The sequence below is a fragment of the Sphaeramia orbicularis genome, chromosome 7 (genome assembly GCF_902148855.1).
Source record: "Sphaeramia orbicularis chromosome 7, fSphaOr1.1, whole genome shotgun sequence".
Lineage (NCBI taxonomy): Eukaryota > Metazoa > Chordata > Actinopteri > Kurtiformes > Apogonidae > Sphaeramia > Sphaeramia orbicularis.
The window spans coordinates 22,406,460-22,422,817 of record NC_043963.1 but is presented as its reverse complement, the minus strand read 5'-3'; the positions used below and the strand labels follow the sequence as shown (position 1 = coordinate 22,422,817).

Here is a 16,358-nt window from a genome sequence, read left to right as displayed (position 1 = left end):
GTGTAAAACATGAGTTTTCCGATATTTAATTCACTGATCATGTAGATGTTTATAAAAGCTCAGATTAAAGTTGAGGATTATTATAACAGGAACAGAGAAAACTGAAGAAGAAGTGACTTTTCCCAGGAAATATATCAATAAAATGAAAATAAATCAAGTGTGTACTTCCACTGTCATTGATCCAACTCCATGGGTTTTACTGGTGAATCAATGTTGTAGAAGATGACGGTGTTTCCACGTTCACTACGGACCCTCTGAACGTCCAAGTGGGTCATATCTGATGACCATGAAAAGATGACAAACTGTATTTTACACTAATTATTTACATTTATTGAAAGGATTAGTGCATCTACAGGTATTAAACATTATAAATGAGTAGGGGTGTGTATTGGCAAGAATCTGGCGATGCAATACAAATCACAATACTAGGATCACGATACAATATATCACGATATATCATGATACTGTTAAAAAGGCAATATTTTTATTGGTTTTGTTTCTTTTTTAAAAGATTATTTCCTGGAAGAATTGAATTACACCAGAAATATGCACAAATACTAAACACATTTTCATTTTATCACAACAGGATCTAATGCTATATCACAAAAATTTTCCTCTGTTAAAACTTGAATTATATTTTACAGACATTACAGTTTAAGATCCTGCTCAAATGTTCATATTCTATTAGTTCATAACTACCATCATAACATTATTTTTGTGCAGTCTCAGCCAAGGAACTAACATCTGCCTCTTAGACAGTAAAAAGTCCTTTTAAAATGTCTCAAATAACCATTATTTAATAAAACTGTGTTAAATAATAATAAAGAAAATATACACAAAGAAAAATAAACAACAAAAATGAACCTCTGCCTTATATGCATTTGAATAAATACCTAAAAACATTGATACAGTACTTAGTAATATCAATACAGTATCGTGAAATGAAATATCGTGATATATTGCAACACCGATATTTTCTTACAACCCTGTATATAGATCAGGGGTGTCAAACTCATTTTGGTTCAGGGGCCACATTCAACTAAATTTGATCTGAAGTGGGCCAGACCAGTAAAATTTATATATTGTTATGTTATTATGTGAACTCCAAACTTTTCTCCATGTTTTAGTATGAAAAAAGTAAATTTACATCATGAAAAGGTTTCCATCTACAAACTATCCTTTCAAAGGATGTGAATTACATGAACAAACTGAAAAAATAAGTGTAATTTTAAAAATATTAAGCCTCGGTTTATCATTCACAGACGTACATTATAACTTTCAGATCACAGTGGATCTACAAATACACAAAACATTTGGTAACAGGTAGAATGTTGTTAATATTGCACTTACTTCTCTTAAGACATTTAAGGTTCATATTTTTTCAGGTTATTCACATTTTTGTGAATTTAATCTTTGTTTTAGTGTAAATACATGAAAATATTTACATTTACAAACAGAAAAATTTGGAGTTGTCATTATTTATATGTTATTATGGTGGTATTTTACTGAATCCTGCCCACTTGAGATTGAATTGATCTGACTGTGGAACCTGAACTAAAAGGATTGTTAATATCTTAGTGGAATTTTTGTATTACACAAATTCATCCCAAGGTCCGGACTGGACCCTTTGGCAGGCCGGATTTGGCCCCTTGACCGCATGTTTGACACCTGTGATATAGATGCTTTTGATCGCCAGCGACTGTTTGGGTCTTAATGGGTTAAGTATATAAGGGGTGTAATAAACACATGAGATAGCTACAGATAAAGACAGGACTTTTTAAATTTTCCTCAGATGAAGCTGAACATGCAACTTTGGGGCCCCCTGGTGGTTTGGGGGGCCCTAAGCATTCGCCTTGTTCGCCTATAGCAAGAAACAGCCCTAGTAAAATCCAATAAATAAATGTTAACACCTCAGGTCAGAGTGCAACGTTCAGCTTCTTTTTTCTACAGACATCAGATTTCCTTTGGGATCCATCAAGCATCTATCAATCACCGTTCAGTGCTGGAAATCGTAACGCGCAGCGACCCTTCTTTGTAGTTTACATTTGTATCACCATCTACTTCCTCAGCAGCCAGAGTCAATAGGAAACAATTGCATATTTCCAGACACCTGACCTGGGTATCATCTGCATCCTGCCTGATCCATCATCCACTACAGCCTCGCCCAATCATTCTGTAGATAATGAATTTTTACCGTACAGGGAGCTAGAAATATTATACCCAATATGAAGTCCTATGATTTGTTTTATATGAGATCTGGTGGAAAAGAATATCATAAAGCAGCTGGAGTTACAATCTCTATAAGATGAGACGTTGTGAGACCAGGTGGACTGTGCTATCAACTAATAAAAGCAGAAAATTTATGACATTACAAGGGTGGGGGACCTTTATTGATTTGGCCCGTGCTTCCTGCGTGCCACCGTATGGATGTTTAAATTTCCAGAGGCATCACAATAAAACTAACAGGCTGCAATCTGGTCCTGTAAAAATAGCTTAAGCTCATTTTCAGTCTCAGTAATTTTCATCACCGGGGATTTTAAATGGATGTGCTACATCCATTACAGGGGAGAAGGTCTTAAGCGCCTCTGACTCCATGATGAAAGCTTTTGCTCCGCTCAAAATTCTTCATTGCCCTGAAATATTGTATTGTTAATCATGATGAATAAATATGGCTAGCAGCCTCCTTGGCATGTGTTTGTGAGAGGATATGAGTGATGAAGAGTGTGGGAAGATGCTATAGCGTCTTAATATCTCTGATTAGGTTTAGGAAAAATACGTGGGAGATGTTTAATTGAAATGGTAATATGTTTTGGCGTATTCTTAAAAGCCTATTAAAAATGTTTGATTGTTTGCCAGACGTTGTTTTTTAACACTGCAAGGCAATAAATACATATACTGTACATTACATATATTAATTCCAATATGTATTACTAATGTTGTTTTAGTAGCAACATAGTTGTCTTAATGGTATTTATATAAGTCTTTAAATGTTATCCAATAAGTCTGTTTAATATAACTACTTACCTGTTGATTGTCACTAAGTACCTTCAAATTCTACATCAGATGCTTGATCAAGTGTCATGTCTTCATTTCTATTTTTCTTTATCTCAGAAATGTGGCGTAAATGTGAAAAGGCGTATAAACTAACTCAAACTCTTCGACTCTTGTTGCATATTTTTAATTCTAATGAGCCATCTTTTAATACTCTATATTTCTAGATATTGTATATTTAAAGACACTGCAAATACATTTTTCCAGTTACAAACAAAGCCCTTCCTGATTGTGTTCAGATGTTGATTAAATTAAAAGAAGGAAATTATAATTTTAGAGGATTGTTTGTCTTTGAAACATTACATGGGAGTTAGTGAAAATAATAGAACTATAGAAAATTATAGTATTCGTGCTTATTCGAGTCAAATACTGGGCTGACCTTTGTCATGAGCTAAAATTATGTATCTCTCTGCTGAATCTGAACTGTAAAGGACTTAAAATATAAAATATTTTGTCTTTATACCTTTTTGTTCTTTGTACAATTTTTGTCCATTTTTTCCCCTTTTTATTATTAAGGATAAATCATTGTCAAATTATTTGTTTGTGTGAACAAACTCGGCCAATATCACTAATTCTGTTTTTGATAATATGATGTAAAATTCTTGAAATGTAGTATGAATAAGGAATATAATTTAATTTTGACTTACTCTCTGTCTATTTCTTTTACATTGTTCGTATTCTAGTTAAGTCATGGAAATAGAATCAGCAAAACTAACCCTCTGGCTTCGGTTTATTCTTTTTTCGGTTTCTGACCGAGAAAAATGTCTGTGAAATAGTTTTTGTTCTGTATTTGTATGTAACTGAAATGAAAGTATTCTTTTATTTGTTTATGTTAAATGTTATTTGGCTCATTGGTAAAACAGTTGACTGCAGTGAGGATGTGTGTGTAGAAAAGTTTCTTAATTCACATCATTCACTGTTAACTCACTATAAACTCTTGCCAATTCGGGTCACGGAATTAGTGTGAATTTCTATTAAGCCTATGATCAATCTCAGAAATCATAAAACTACTGCTGCTTTAGTAATTAATTTTTTAAGCCTGGCCCTTGGACCCAAATTTCATCATTCTGAGTTGCATTTGTAATTTGTAAATCCAAGATACCCCTGGGACTTTACCACATATGTTCATTATAATTGTTGCTGGAATCAAATTAGTATTGTTCACAAAAAGAAGAATATTAATATCTGCTCTTGTTTTCACATCCCTGGAACCCAAATTGGAGTGTGTGTAATGTTAATGCAGTTATTTGGTCTTGCATAAAAGATATCATTTGCTGGGAAATCCACTTTTGGCTGCATACTTTCTAAAGCGTTGGATTGTTCACCCACTGATAGGGAACGTGAGCTGGGTTTAGACCGACGTGAGACAGGTTAGTTTTACCCTACCCAAGACATTCAAAAATGAGACTTTTTTTTTTTTTTTTAAATTGCTAAATTTGTGAAAATTTATTTATGATCATGTAATAGTTTGCTTTACTATGTTGCAAATAAATGTTAATTTTAGATTACATTTAGTCTATATAATGTATATAATTATGGACAGAGGCAGAAAAGCCAGGTGTAGATTACTGCACAAAGTGAGAATTTTATTTTTTCAGGATATGTACAGTCAGTTCAGCTTGGATTTACAAGGCTGACAATTAATACTGAACAAACAATAACTCAAACTATGAATTATGAAAGAGCTGCAGCATCTGAAACTGACCACAATGAACATTTGAAAGATAAACAGTACCACAGTGCTTCAGTTTCAGCTTCAGAGTTTGTCGTGTCCTTTATGTACTATGGTCATCTCTCTCAAATTACCATATATTTTTTATTAGTATGTTTTTATTTTTGTTTTTATCAATTACTAGAAATTTCAGGCGACCCCATTTGAATTCCAGGTGACCCAATGCAGGGGTCCTGACCCCAAGGTTGAAAAACACTGTTCTAAAGGATTATTTAGGTTTCTTTGACAATCTGATACTGGAAAGTGTAGATGTCCGTTATAGCACTTCATTATATTTCAGAGAGACAAGTAGATAACATCGGATGGACTAAGTAGATGTTTACACACAATTTTTCAAGGAAATCTATAATATTATCTGGCTGGTCATAGGTGAATTGGTGAGAAATGACACATTAATTGAATTTTTTCCGACATGCATCTCCTCTTCCTCCTCCTCTTCACTAACCATCCTCAACAGCTCTGTATCTTACTGCATTGTATCCACTTAGCCACACCCATTCAGTGTAATGGAGACCAGAGGATCTGATTCATACTGAAATGTGTCAAGTACAGAAAATAAAGGCAGCGCACTTCTTTTCAACTTTTGACTCATTCTATTCTATTTTTGAGGAACTCACCCAACCCTGGTGACATTCATATTAATCCTGCTTCATATTTAATATCTCGCGTCTATACCAAGATTCCTGTGTAAAGACAAATCAAATTATGTTTCTCATAAAAGAAAATACCACCACATCAGATTCTGCAATGAGGGCAGGACCTCTGTTGGACCTGACCTTTGGCCTCGGGGGGCCCTCGATGATGGCAGCAAGCTAGAAGTCAGCATGAGGAAATGATGCATTCATCACTCTGACTCCGTTGAATCAAGCAAAGCCTGACATTTGGGACCCACGTGTTCTGCAGCCAGTGGCCACACGATGCATTAAAGCTTGGCTGATAACAAAAAAATGTGAACACACGCCTTTTATCGCAAGTGAAGTGTTATCAGGCTTAAGGTACCTCAGCAAAGCAAAGGCGTTACTACCTGCAAAATCTTGGCAGCGGAGTTCCTCTATTTCTCCCCTCTGCCACATTTGCTTGCATCAGATTAGTGATTATTGATCATGCAATGCAGCTCAGAAGCTCTCTACATTCTTTATGTTAGTGGTAAAGTACATTGTTGTTTAAAAGTGAACCAACTCTGAGTCTACATTACAGTGTTTACAGAGAACTAATGAATTAATTGTTGTATCGACTGATCTTTTTTTTTGCAGTTTAGCCCCATGCGTACCTCTACCAAAGGATCTAAACAAACAAATAAAAATAGCCACTTGAAAGCACAATTTAGGATGCAACCACCAACGCAGAAATCGACTTTTTGGGCTGACCCTTTGAAGAAGACCCACGTTTAGTTCCTTTTCTATTTTAGACAAAAAGAGAGTGAAACATTGCCTACGGGGTGTTTTGGTCTAATCTCTTCTGGTGGTGTGGGAAGGGATGACAGTATTCAGCAACAGCAACCACATCAGGTTAAATGCTTTGGTAGCTGCAATATGGTTCAGCGAGAAGCAACGCCTGAGTCCTAATGAAATAAAGGCTTTTAAACTCACCACCGCTCATGACTGCCTTGAAGTTTTTTTTATTGCATTTATTTTCTTTCAAGTATAGTTACGAAGTGTAATGCTTTAATTGCATGAAGAATGACTTGAGAAGAAATATGATAATGCTATGTGCAGTAATTTGCATTTCAGCAGCAACCTTTTTCTCTCTTTAGTGAGTCGGACATGTATTCGACCACCTCATAAGCACATCAGAGGAAGCTCCTAACCTCCCTGGTGTTTTATTTAGTTTCCTCTAAACAAGTGCAGTCTTTAGTCGGTATAGCAGGTCCTGTAGTTTACAAAGGAAATACTGTTTCCCCCCCTAGATTGCGTGGGTATTGATCCAGGCCACAGGGCTGTCAAAATCCTATCCAGTTTTATATTGTATTGAAACAAATTGTGCCTGGAAGAGGCCGTCGGAAAGCTCTGCATTATCTCACCCATCCTGCAGCCTTGCATTCCCAGCTGCGTGCTTTACTAGGTTTATCACACCGCTGTGCATTATTGTTCGCATGGTAAGCCTCCACATAGGGACATTTTACAGTCCAGCCTCAGTGAGTGACATTTTAACAAGAAGTCATAAAACATGTCACACAAGAGAGGAGAAGACAAATGCCAGAATCCTTGAATCCACTTACAAACAAAAGGAAACGACCCCTGTGGCTATCCTGATCACACACAATCATGTCAAGCCCTGGCTGACTACACACATGCATGCACACAGTCACATACTCTCTATTATCATGTACATCTACACACAGTTGGAGCACAGCAGCACACTATAAACACACATACACACACTGCCTCGCCAGGAAGGGGCCACCAGGGTCCAGTCATGGCCGGAGCCAGCAGAAAACTGATAAGCCTGGCTGGATTTGTTTAATTCAGCCTTCTCCCAAAGCTGCTGCTGCTGCTCTGCTGCTGCTGCTGCTGGAGGGAGGAGGAACGAAACTGCACTGTAGAACAGGTGAAGGGAGGCTGGGGATCCAAGTGAGCCGCAGAGATAAACATAAGCACTGACAGGAGTGCTGCTACAGGTTATAAGATATTATAGAAGAAAATGTAAGCAAAACTTGCAGTCAGTTTTGATAAATACATGCAGCGATATTAACTGAATATCACATTTCAGGTACTTTAAATTCTCAGAGACAGTGTGGCAAAGGCACCATGATCAGAATAACACAATTTCCTGTCACACACTCTGCCACTGCTGATGTGAAGCACAGGGTATCCTGCTATATCTCTCTCCTATTAGCCCCATAGCTCTGGCGCTTCATCAAAGTGTCATGATGCACGTTGATCAAACCCAGTATGAGAGAGGGGGAAAAAGTGACATAAGCATGTGCAAACACAAGCAGACAGAGACACAAATAGAAAACATGCACACACACATACACACAGCAGTGACCTGACTTCACATTTTACGCTATATGCAGCTGAGTAACTCTCTTCACCTCTGCCGTACAGGTGGATCACTAAAGCATTAGTTGTGCTGTTTAATAATTGATAAAAGATGAGAAAAGGACAAGTCAATATCTTTCCAATTTCACTGGGGCACAGACAGCAATATAATGGGCAAAGGTGTGTAACATAGAGGCGGAAAGTGCAGCAGCAGACATCCACTCTAATCAAATATTAACATGGTGCTTCATAAATGATAGAAAAGAGATGATATTAGTCAGGAGAGCTGCCAAAAAAAAGAGGAGTAGTTTTATATTAGCATGAATTATTGAAAAGTAAATACACACACACACACACTGTTAGGCAAAGATTACAAATTGAAAGGTTACAACAGGATTAATAACTGATTACTACATTAAAGCCACTCTGTTCTGCATCTGTCTCTGTACATGAGAGTAGAACACCATGCGCTTAGGGAGCTCCAACACCTCTCACATCCCCCAACAAACTGACAACCTGCAACCTGTTTCACAACACCTCAGCAGCAGTAAAATCAAGCCACAGAAATCAATCGTCACAAGCGAACAAAAGAGGAGGAAAAAAAAAAAAAAGACGCTCAAAGCATCAGAATTGAGCCACTGATTCAATCTAGTGTGACAGCCATGTACTCACCACTGACAGCTTCTCACTTTTCTTCTCCTGATCCCTCACTCTCTCTCTTTCTCACTTCTCCCTCCCTCTGCTCTTCTTTTTCTCTGTGTGTCTCCTTTTCTCCCCTCACTCTCTCCTCCTGATCCTCTCTCTTGCTTGCTCCTGAACAGACTGAGCCTCCACTGCACTCAGGAACCCTGTTTCTATGGCAGTGTGAGCAAGCAAGTCAGCAGGATACTGTAGTGCAAATGTCTAGGGGCAGATCCCTCACTCAGCCCAGCCAACACTCAAACAAGCTCAGTAGCCTCTCACTTCAGTCTTGTTGTGCTAAAACACCCGCAAGCTACGTTAACCTCTGTTGCAGAAAGCACTGTTGAAACTAAACATGCAGTGAAAGGGGGAAGAAAAAAAAAAGAAAAACTACAAGAAAACATTTGTTTGCTCCCCAGGAAGACAGGCAATGCAGCAAAAAGAAAGGAAACATGCATAAGTTTAGGTGCATGAATATTGATAAGGATATCCTCATAAATATCAAAGGTTTTCTTTGAATAGATGTCCTGATAACACATTCAAAGAGTTGTTTTATTTCTACGTAGAATACGATTAGGTGAACGTGTAATGAGGGATCAAAAGAGAGTCTTTTTTTTTTTTTTTTTTTGATGAGCAACACATACAAGCATTTGCTTTGTTCTCTGTCAGGAGAGCTTGCAGTGAGCAGCTCTGATGAACACATGTATATTATCCACACACTGTTTCAAGAGCCACACACCACTGATTTAATAAGCATGGGAGAAATTGCGCCTCAGTCCGCAGTTCTGACTATTGTCATGCGACATATTGCAGCACAATCAGTACAATCTTCAACACAGAGTGAGAGAGCGAGAGCGAAAAAGAGCGAAGGAGGGGTGGAGGAAGAAAGTGCAACCCGCCACCCCCCACCACTAACCACCCCCCATCCCCAGTTCTTCCCTCTATCTAGATTAGCATCAGTTCCTCAACAGCCGGTGGTCTGCAGAGGATGCTACCCTGACCAGGAGCTCTGACTGCAGGATCACCTTGAAATCAATTGGATACGCAACGCTGACAAAATAAATAGAAATTAATTGCATTTGAAGCACAGCACAAATGTAAGATATGAAATGGGACAGATGGCCAATGTTCAGGACTGTTATTGTTAGAAAGTGTGATCTAGATAAAATGAACAGCACAGCTATATTTATAAAGGAAATTATGATTTTCTTTTTTGGTGTTACGACATCTAATGCATTATTCATCAATATCCTCACATGATGTTTTGCTATATTTTTTGTCTTGTGTTTAATTTGCATTTGTGTAATCAGGACACCTCTGTGATTTAATGAGTGTCTGTTGTAAGCTGGTGTTTAACAAAAATCTTGCGGGTATCCATGAGAACAATATATCAACAGTTTTTTGTCTGTTTTGGAAGAGGTTAATTAAGGGAGACAATGTTAAAATCCACTTCTCCAAGTTGAGAAGCAAAAAAAAACAACAACACTCATTTGACTTGTTAATTTGGCTCACAACACAATAGGACTGTGTTCATGTGGGTTTTTTTTAACCCTTCAGCTAAACAATTGCACCACCAGCCACGGTGACATGCATCCTGCTAAGAAGCTTACCTTTAAACACATCATTTTATTTCTCAAATGCTTAAAGTGCAATCAAGGCATATGTAAGCTGAATATAAAAAAAATAATAATTTGCTCTCCAGGAAACACATGTATCCGTAATCCAGTAGCCCCTGTGGCACAAACACATCATCTTTTTGTGATGCTGGCAGTGCAAACAGCATACACAACATGTCCTTTAACTATGCATGACAGATTGGTTTATAAGAAGCGAACACCATAACAATCATCTGACAGCCGCTGGACAAGCACTTGATAGGGCATTGATGGGTGAGCGGAGGGATAGTGATGGCTCAGCTAAAGGTGGACTGCTGAGTGTTATTCAAACAGAGGCCGGTATGTATCTGAGCACGATATGTGTATGTATATATATATAAGCAGGGATTGTCAAATAAAGTAAAAAGAATTGCTGAACTACATAATTTTACTTGAGGGATTTACAAAGGGATTCAGTGTTAGGTTTGAGAAGATGATTCATTTTGACAGTTTATTCTTAGAAAGAATAACATATTTCGAAGGCATACTTTTAACCAGTGTTTTGGATTGTACGCATATGAACTGAATATATTTACACTGATGAGCCAACAGATTTATGTGACCACTAGAGGGAGTAATGAGTCACTCTGCCAGTCTTCCATGATGAAGAAAACTAACATGGGGTCTTTGATTATAAAGCTCACAAAGATATAAAGTTACAAGCGTTTTTGTTACTATGTTTGCTAAGTTTGCTGTTTGTCCATCCACAGCTCAGACTGAACTGTGACAGTTTTTATTTGGATGATTCAAAACAGATGATTCAGCCCTGCGATGAACTGGCGAAATGTCCAGGGTGTACCCCGCCTTTGCCCCTATGTAGCTGGGATAGGCTCCAAGTGACCCCCGTGACCCCAGTGAGGATAAAGCGGGTTCAGATAATGAATGAATGAATAATGAATGATTCAAAACAGATGTCTGAGGCAGCTATTGACAACAAAAACCAAATGGAAAACTAATGTGATTTGTGGTTTTACCATAGCTCTTTTCAGTCTAAAACAGAGCTAAGCTAACAGAGCTATAATGTAAACTATCAGCTGATGCAATAATGTACATGAAGATTTTAAGACCAAGAAAATGTCATGATAACATAGAACAGATGTGTCAGATGTCTGTAGCGTAAAGCAATGAGGTTATACTTTATTCAATGAATGATGTAGTCTGTAGATACATATTGTTGATTCGTTAGTTGTTTTGGTAGGAGTGAGTGTGTTCTGATATGACTTCCCCCTGCTGCTGATTGTTTGGAATACCAATTCTGCATATAATCCTTAAAAACTGCAGTGTATCTTTAATTGTTAGCATCTTTAGGCAAATTTTCCATAATTGCCTTTTAACATAATGTACTTTAAATGGTTTGAGAGGACATGAGATGTGTGCACCTAATCTTGTTTTTGTTATGCAGAAAATCTATACCTAGTTTTGGCCAATTGTGTGTTTTCAGGGATCGACAGCAGCTGTAATTATCAATAACTGATAAAATTCAGTTCAACCTGGATGTAACTCTAGTGCTGTGGTCGCTTGGAAAAATGTTTTTACTTATTGAGAATGGCATTATACAATATTATGCTAATTAGTCTTTTGATTTTATTTTTAAAATCTGGTGTTTTCTCTTGCTGCAGCTGTAAGTCCAGCTGTACATGAACAATTCATTGCATGCATCAACCAGATGTTAATCACATTGTATAGTTAGTGTTTACCCATAAGTGTATAATTAATCACTATCACAAGTACAGAGAAGCCACCACTGAATGCTAAGATGGTTGTCTATTTTCCTGTAAAGTATGTAACTATATCTCTGTTATTATAAACCTAACAAGCCAAAACTGCACTGCATTTGATTTCAGAGATTATATTTTATTAGTCTCTCAGCTGTAGCTTTATACCTAAATATTAACCACTGATAACACTGGTCAACAACAAATTTATTGTTTAAGTTTTTTGAGCTGATTTAGGATAATTTTGGTGTGCTGAATCCAAAAATCACATTAATTTTGCTCAATCAGGTCAACTTTCTGAACTATGCTACATATTGGCTTTTAAACATTTTTGCTTACATTTATGGGCATTTTCACATCATATGATACAAAATTCTTTCATATTTCTTGCAATAAACGAGTTCTGAAGATTTTACCTTTGCCAATTTATGATTAATGTTTTTTTTAATATTACAGGTGAATGAAATGGCTTCGACTAGAAGATCTTGCAAAAATAAGCCTGACGTATTCTGCTACATCTGCGGTGAATACACCATTGTACTTGTTAGGTACAATGGTGAAATGGTTTTTTTTCTCTTAAAGCCTATTTTGGGTGAGAACTATATAAAAAAATCAACTGATAAAGTCACAAAAATGTAATCAATTTTGTGAGAAGATCAAATTTTTCAAAATCAAATTAGCAAAAAAACCTGACCTGATTGAGAAAAACAGACGTCATTTTTGGATTTAGCAGTGCAAAATGGTCCTAATTCAGTTGAAAAAACCTAGACAACTTGCAAAAAACATTTTTTTGTAACCCAGTGTAATTATCCAAGAATGTACTCATTTCCCATATACTTACAGGTCCATAGTCATTAGGTGAGTTTGAAAGGGGAATATTTAGTAATATCTAGTGGATGAAGTTGAAGAGTGCAAGCCACAAAGTATCCCAGTCACTATCCCTTATGATAGACGCAAAAAGCAAAAAAGACCCTCATTAGAGTAGTTATTTTGTCTAGTTCTAGGCTTTTTAGTTAAGGAGACATTTTAGATTGCAGTATTGCAAATTAGCACTATATACCACCCACTATAAGACAGAAAAAGGAAGGAATCTGTCAGAAACATTGTGGTGGAACATATGTGGAGGTGACCTTCTGTAATTACATCCTCCTAAATCCCAGAAAACCTCACACACCTGACCTCTGATATAAACTAAAGGTGTATTTAGACTGATTGGAATGCCATTAGGCAGTAGTTGACCTATTACACCTGGTAGACTAAAATATACGCATATTTTATATATACACAATATTCTGTGAACTGTGAAAAAATCAATATGAAGTTTTATAATAATTCAAATAAGGTGATGGGTCAGTGAACATAGCATACCCCAGAGACTCCTTTACTGTCATGTGGAGTTACAGAATTCAACTCATGGTGACCTTTCAACTACAAAAAATGCACTCAAGCAATATTTTCTCACCGCATCTGTCGTTTTGCAGTGTTCAACCAGAAATGTATTGTGGTTTGTGTACAATGGAGAACCTCTTTTTCAAGGAAAATTGGTGAAAATAGCTGAACAATAACACCTTCCACAGGGCTGAGTATACAAATTATTCAAGTTCCACTAAATCTCCTGAGCTCTGCAGACTGGTCCAGATCCAGAGATGTGTGTGGATGCATGGAGTTCAACTCACATCTTCCACCGTTCACAGTTTTTGTATTCATGTGGCTCAGAAATGTAACCGAACACAACCTACCTGGTGACAAGATCAGAATCGATATGAGTCTGTGTTATAAATACACACAACTAAAGGAGGGTATGTCTTGGTGCATTGCAAAACATTGTCCGATGTGAATATTAGATGAGAAGGGAAGCCCATGCTACTCATGTGGAATATATGGTCGGTGTCTGTAATGAGGTCATGACATGCCTGTAGGGTCAGAAGCAACACATATAATTCACAGTATCTCAAGCCACAGTATAGGGGACGCCATGGTGCATAGCAGCTACAGTCATGTCATCTTGAGAGATAAAGCCTTCAAATCTCCACAGCTTTTCTAATATTCCCTGATGTAGTTCTTTACTGGAGGCATCAACAGTGCAGTACACACTTATTTAGGAATGAAGAAACCCAGGGAGATGAAACAGGATTTATTCTATACATCGACCAGTGACTGCGCTGGCTTGTAAACCACCTTCAAAATATAACTTTAACACCTCAATTAGTGTTATTTTGCAGCTGTAGAAGTATGGATTGTCGCATTTGGGAGATATAATTAATGCTCAATAAACCCATGTAGTGTACCGGTGTTACCAGTTGGTGAAATGAAACCCTGATCTCTGCCTTATGACTGTACAGTACCACTGCTGCAGACCCCCTTGGGTCAAGTCTAAATCCAGCCAAAGAAGAAATGTGTATGTTCGCTTTCCTCTTTTGCTCACAAACAAGTTGCAAGCACACCCGGAGGGATAAGGAGCAGCAGAAACACCTCCATGGTGACCTAAACAAAATGCCAAACATTTCACATTTTGCCACTCTTGTGCCACAAAAGAGACCCCAGCATGAAAAATAACTAAAAGCTAAGGTATGACAGGCTAAAATAGCTGGAAAAACAGCAGCAAACAAACACAATAGAAAGCCAGCCTTGTTACCTGCATGATTTGCAATCTTGAGGAAACTGAGCAACCAACAAAACCATTCAGTGAGGAGATGGAAGCTAGTAGTAAGTCCACTACCTGAGGGGCAAACAATAAGTGTGGATGACGTTTAAAGAGATCAGTAGATGTATTATACCTCTGGATTAATAAGACCGCTTATCCCTCTGATGAAGCAACATGAGTATCTGCATCTGACTAATTTGTAGTAAGTGGATTACCACTGATTAAGGGATACTCAAGGTGGATCACTTCTCAAGTGGCTCAACTGAAAAATAGCTACACGCAATTTGTTAAATATGCTACAATATAATAGTCTGGAATGAAACACAGAAAGACAGACAGAGTTTAAAAAACTGAGTAAAAAAGATAAAAGATAGCCTTTCCCAAATGACATGATGGAGGCATTAAGTGTCACATCAGTGGCTTTGCTGCTATAATCTCTCCACCTGATGAAGACCATGATCCTATGCAGTATTAAACATCGCCTTGAGCCAACAAGAAGATAGAAGAGAAGTACAGAATTTCTCTTCCAATGACCCTAGATTTATTGCTCCAGCTACAGATCCCAACGTCACTTCATAGCAGCATGTATGATTATTATTCACATGATGTTTGCAGCGTTGGACACCCTGACTCAGAACCTCATTCATATTCTACCACCTCTACAGTACAGTACCAAATGTTTTCAGGCATGTAAAATTTAACCTTTTTATCTCAAGATGCTTCTTCCACAGATCGATATGTCTAAACCTTCCTGTTTTTATCTATTACATTACTCAGTACCATGAGTCAAGGAACAAAAGCTTTTTCAGTTTTTTTTTTTTTTTTTTTATGCAAAGCTTTGGTTCATCTACATTATGCGATACACAACATTTCACTCATAGCAATTCCTTGCCTCTTGCACAAGGTCATACAGCAGCCTAAATATCCTCTTGGGGGAGGCTGTTGTGGCGGATCCACTTCTTATTGTTCGCTTCATCATGATAATGTCAGAGTGCCACGGTGCAGTGTGCTGTGCTTTGTAAGGGGGAGGCAAAAAGATGGGAGTTAGTTGGTCATCCTCAATACTACACTTGACTTGGTGTCCTTATAATGTATTCCTAAACCTTGTAGCTTTTCACAACCAGACAATCAAAAATCTGTGCTCACTTCCAACACTCTTGTCTGTATTATGTGCCAAGTGGAACTACAACAACAGCAGAGCCCTTAATCCTTGCTCTGTAAACAGATTCTTCTGTAAGAGCTGCACAAATAATGTAGATCTGCATGAATTTGATGTAAATATAAAAGACCTAGCATACTCAGAACAAACTTGTTGGGATGATACTTGTTATATTGCTTACTGTAAATATTTAATTCATCCAAGAAGGTTGACAAGGATGAGCAATGGCCTGAATACACATGGCTTAAAAAAAATTCTGCGGTAGGCGACATCCAAGAGGCTCAATCCTCACTGGGGACTCACTCTGTACAATTCATCGTTTTAATGAACCATGCATCCTCTTGTCCTCTAAGACCTAAGCAACACATTGGATCTGCTTGTGGCTACTGGCCCTGCAAGAAAATCTAAGTCGAGTTCAAAGGGACCTGAGGACTGGCTGGCGGACCGTGTTCTCCGGGGACTTTTCTCTGCGAGAATAAAATTCTAAATCAAAATCCACGCGGGTATTCACCTGAGGAGATTTAATACAGTGCTCTGAAATCCTTCCATGATTCACCAGGGCTGACATGGAAGAGTCTGATAAATTGGAAAGGAAGCAAGAAAGGTTAAAGAGGAGGCTTAAATAAGAACTCCTCATACAGACCAGTAAGCCAGATGGAGCACCACAGGGATAATAATACGGTCAGGGAGTGGACCATGTCTGGGGTAGTGTGGATGTTTGTGGCATTACTCAACACACA

At 37.7% G+C, this 16,358-nt stretch overlaps 1 protein-coding gene across 2 annotated transcripts in view; it reads right to left on the bottom strand.

The window, feature by feature from the left end:
* The window catches only part of syt6a (synaptotagmin VIa), a 59,981-nt gene that overhangs the window by 31,673 nt on the left and 11,950 nt on the right, over nucleotides 1–16,358 (bottom strand). Inside the window, exon 1 of one of the 2 annotated variants that reach the window (XM_030139139.1) lies at nucleotides 8,437–8,633. The exons of the other annotated variant lie outside the window; for it this stretch is intronic. The gene's annotated coding sequence lies outside the window, so the exon portion shown is untranslated. Of the gene's footprint in view, nucleotides 1–8,436; nucleotides 8,634–16,358 lie in introns of those variants that run through there. 2 annotated transcript variants of the gene reach the window in all.